The 4990-nt window shown below is 38.9% G+C and overlaps 1 long non-coding RNA gene across 1 annotated transcript; it reads left to right on the forward strand.

The window, feature by feature from the left end:
- The first annotated feature begins 1339 nt into the window (after positions 1 to 1339).
- On the forward strand, positions 1340 to 1833 carry LOC124723152. The gene is made up of 2 exons (XR_007006520.1): positions 1340 to 1457; positions 1630 to 1833. It is a non-coding gene; the product is annotated as an uncharacterized LOC124723152 (long non-coding RNA).
- Positions 1834 to 4990: the final 3157 nt, after the last annotated feature.

Raw genomic sequence — 4990 nt, forward strand, 5'->3', positions numbered from 1 at the left:
ATTTCAGTAGTGGTACAAGTCCGTTACCTCCACTTTTCTACCTATAATGCTTCTGCAATTAATGATCCAAACAAACAGAAAGAAAGGTTCATCTCTAGCTAGAAGCCATATGCTTGGATATTTCTGGTATCTCAACTGCAGATTTTTCAGCGCTCATTTAATTTTAGGACTCTGTATCTCACAATGAACAAAAATGGACATGTACCACTATTGAAATAAGCGCTTCATATATTCCCGGAGAAGACTGTAAACAGAAAAATTCATGATACCAGTATGTTCAACTAAAGAGGAATGAGTGATGTTCAAGCCACTGGCATATCAATTACTTTCGTCATTTGTACCAATTAATCTAACTGAAACTAAAATTTCCGATTGAATTAATCATTCAACTGATGCTCAAATTCAGTCATTCTTAGTACTTAGGAAGGGCTAGGTCTGGTGGCGACCCGGTTTTATTATTATAGTTTTGTCTCTAATAGTGGCTTAACCACACACAACTACGGATGTTTACGAAGCTTGCAGATGGCAACAAAAAAGCAGCAATTTACAATACAATCGTAGACTGCAATATTGTAATTGTTTATAAATAAATTTTATAAATAATAAATTATAATTATGAAACCTACTTTACAATACACTTATAGTAAGGTTACTGCACCATTCCGCCTACCATGGAATGGAATAGTTTTTCTTTATTTTATTCTTGCAGCTGTTTTTTTCCTTAGTGTAAGTTGTTATTTCAGTAATATGTAACAAATCATGCTGTTCTATTGACATGTCGACATTGGAAGTTCCACAAAGTGAAGCTAAGAAACGGAGGAAAACTGGGATAGTTGCTGATGTTAAGAAATTAAAGCTACGTTCACGTGAAATGGGAGTGTCGAGCAAATGTTTCAGTCTTAAATGCTATGACGCCATAACTGAAGCACAGAGAGCTGAAATTCTACGCAGATTTAACTGTCTAAAAAAACATAACCATTAGAATGGGTATTGGGAGGTTTTGATAACAGTGCTATGTATTAACAGAAAGCGACCACATTAAATAGAAGAAGACACGAAGTTAGGAGATGGTGCATTTGCGTACAGAGTTAGAGTTCCTGGAGGTCTGGCGATCAGCGCCTGATGAACTGGAAAGACAAAAATAATGGACCCATGGTGTGCAACTTCATAAGAACGTCTGACAAAGTTGCATCAAAACATAAGACAGGAGAATTTGAGCTATCTTCTTTGTCCTGCGCTGGTAATTTTAAGTAGACCAGTTAAGGCCTTCCTTCAAATTTTCTTTTAAAATTGGTTATGTGTAAAAGTATGTAACAAAAGTCTCTGTTATCTGCAGGTCGCCCAGGTATTTCCAGAGCAAAATACGAGGATTTAATGAGGCTCATAAAGTTCTGTAATCAGAAGGCAGTGAAGTTTCGCTATGCATTTTGAAATGACTGATAATTTGGAAGACAACTGTGAGTTTTCATGGATAATAATAATATTAGAAATAACACTTACAATGTTAGAAATGATAATAATAATGTTACAAATGATCATCAAAATATGTGAAATGATAGTTAAATATTCATACATACAAAGGAAACCAAGAGTAGTTGGCTCACTTGATTCGTTCTCTTTCTGTTTCAGGAGACTTATCTGGTTTCTTTCCCGAAAAATTGGTAGTTTGAGTGCACTTTCTATTTAGTTTCGTATTATGAGTGTTACATAGATTGAAAAACCAATTTATTTGGTTCACTAAACACATGACTTCATTATTTTACGTTGTCTGAAAACATTACTTGGTATGGAAAAGTCTTATTGCGCTTTTAAATTAAAAATGCGTTTCCTGAGTTTGACTGAATCAGTAACTTACCTACGTCTCTCCCTGAACCCTTCACACAGCTAAAGGCAGAGTACAGTGGTCTACATAATTCCTAAACTATATTTGGACAACTACAACATACTTAATGGCATGAAACTATGTTACTGTGGTGTCCTAGACCTAATGTAGATTTTTACAATAAACTATGCAACATTAATTTTCTGGGTGACAATACTGATGGATGGATGGATAGTTGACACCTTTTCGTAACAACTTCTTTCTATGGGATGTAGATCCTTCACGCTTCAAAAACTAACAGTATTCACATAACACTGACCGATTCCATCTACATTTATAGCGGCTTTCCATCTGTAACACGCCTAACCTCATGCTCGTTACTAGCCGTCCCAAAATACACAAGGAATAAACCTAAATGCAAATGAATTGTTAGAGAAATTCTTCATCCAAGGTTTTAATAGTTCTCTATTCAATTTCCCACAGTATCTCACTGTTTTCTGCTCTTGTGTTCCCTAGGAAACCTTCAACGACATCCTTAAAAAATACCAGGCTGACTTAATATTTCTTCAGAGTTCTTATCTTGCATAGCTTTTTAATCTTGGCCGTTAATCCAGGGAAAAGTTCACGTAGATGTATGAAACAGTTACTGCTTCTATCCACCCCCTTTAAAAAGTTCTTAATAACTCTGATTTTATATGCAGTGACAAAAGGGAGACATTTTGAGAATCCACCAAAGACATTTAGAGAATCTAAGAAAGGTACGTATTTCAAATTTTCTTTTCCCTGGAACCAAATCCAATTGTTGTTGCCACTGTTTAACTGCATAATGTTTATCTATTGCACAACTGTCTCAAACACAAAGAAAACAGCAAATTGGTTGAGAAACCACTTTGAAGACAAGTTAATAATCCAGTTACCTTCAGATCATATGTTTTCCAATTGCCTTCTTTACAATAAATAACTTAAACTAACTCTGATAAATCTACGTAATTCTATTTCATTGTATCCTACAGATACACATGCAATCATATTTCCATTATGTAATACTAGGATCTTCAGACTAGTCTTGAAAGCGTCTACAGTCTACACTATCTGAGCAAAGGTATCTGTACACAGCTTTGTAACGCGAAGTTTACCACCTAATATCACGTGAGACGGATGGAGTACTGTATTGTTGGTAGACAACCAGTAATAGCCGAATGGATCTGCCAGGAGAGCTCAGTAACTTTAGTTATGAATTAGATATTGGATGTCACATGAGTAACAAATCCATCAGGGACATTTCAACCCTTCTAAAGCTGCCCAAGCGAGCTTTTGGTGATGTGATTGTCAAGTGGAAGCTCGAAGGAACAACCACAGCTAAACCAAGACCTGAAAGACCTCATGTACTGACGGAAAGGGACTATCGAGCATTACGGAGGGTGGTTGTAAAAAATGACGTGACATCAGCGGAAGGAACGTGCGACCAGTGTTACAGAGTGTACATAAAGTCCGGGAATGCTTTCAGTTATTTATTGCACAAGAAGCAAACATTGTACAGATATCATACATATGTCATTTTGAAGAGGAACCCTGAAAGTTTTTTTTTTCGTGTATACCGCCACAGCGTAGTTTGGTAATTTGCCGATAGTCAGCGCTAGTCGCAAACATGGCGAGTTCAGATGCGTAGCGAGCTTTCTGTGTGTTGGAGTTCGACAAAAACAAGTGTGCTACAGCTGTTCAACGGATGTTTAGAACCAACAAGGAAGGGTATTTACCACTGGCACAACAAATTCGTTACGACGGGTTGCTTGCGCCCAGCAAAGAGAAGCGGACGTCCCAGTGTGAGTGAAGTGAATGTGTAGCGCCTACGAGAGACATACATAAGGAGTCCAAAGAAATCGGTGCGCAATGCATCCCGTGAACTCACAATGGCTCCCATAATAGTGTGGAAAGTCCTTCGATAGAAGCTGTCTATGAAACCATTCAAATTGAAGCTAGCGCAGAAGCTCAATAACAACGAAAAAGACAAGCGTTTTGAGTTTTGTTCGCAGTTGGAAGAATTGAAAGAGGATGGGGATGGCATTGATGAGTGCTTAATTTTTAGCGACGAAGCCTCTTTTCACACTAATTAGAAAGAGAACAGGCATCATTGTCGAATCTGGGGTACAAAGCATCCACACGAATGCATTGAATTTATGTGTGATTCCCCAAAGGTAAATGTTTTTTGTGCCTTGTCACGTCGCAAACTGTACGGACCATTCTTCCTCGCCGAGAGCACTGTCACTGGATATTCCTACTCGTACATATTGCAGCAGTGGCTGATGCCTCAAATGCAATCGGACTGTCGGTTCATCTTTCAGCAGGATGTGGCTCCACCCGATTTTCATCGTGAAGTTCGTGGGTACCTGATCACAGAGCTGCCGCATCGGTGGATCGGCCGTGCTACAAAGGGGGACAGCTGTTTCATGGAATGGCCTCCCCAATCACCAGATCACACTATGTGACTTTTTTCTGTGGGGACACAGTAAAGATCTGGTGTATGTACCGCCTCTACCACGTGATGTAGCAGAGTTCTGGGAGAGAAAACAGGAAGAGACTGCCACAGTTGACGATGCCATGCTGGGACGGGTATGGCAAGAATTCGATTACCGTATTGGCACCTGCCAGGTCACTCATGGTTCGTATATTGAATGTTTGTTAAAAAAACTTTCAGAGTTTCTCTTCAAAATGCAATATGTATGATATCTGTACAACTTTTAGTTCTTGTGCAATAAATAATAGAAAGTGTTCCCGGACTTTATGTACACCCTGTATAGCTAGCACAATGGGTGTCGTAGAGAGTCAAGAAGAATGGGATACAATGGTCGAGCAGCTCGTCATATGCCACACATTTCTGTAGACAAAGCTAAGTGACGCTTGAGGTGATATAAATGGCGATGACACTGGACAGTGTATGGATGGAAATGAGTGATTTGAAGTGATGAATCACGCTATATACTGTGGCAGTCCGATGAAATGGTCTCGGTCTGGCGATTGCCTGGAAAACGTTACCAGCCATTATGTGTAGTGGCAACAATGACGTATGGAGGAAGTGATGTTACGGTGTGGGGTTGTTTGTCGAGATGAGGGTGTGATCTCTTTACTACACTTAAGAAAATACTAAATGTGGAACGATATGAACACGCT

Source organism: Schistocerca piceifrons, chromosome X (genome assembly GCF_021461385.2).
Source record: "Schistocerca piceifrons isolate TAMUIC-IGC-003096 chromosome X, iqSchPice1.1, whole genome shotgun sequence".
Lineage (NCBI taxonomy): Eukaryota > Metazoa > Arthropoda > Insecta > Orthoptera > Acrididae > Schistocerca > Schistocerca piceifrons.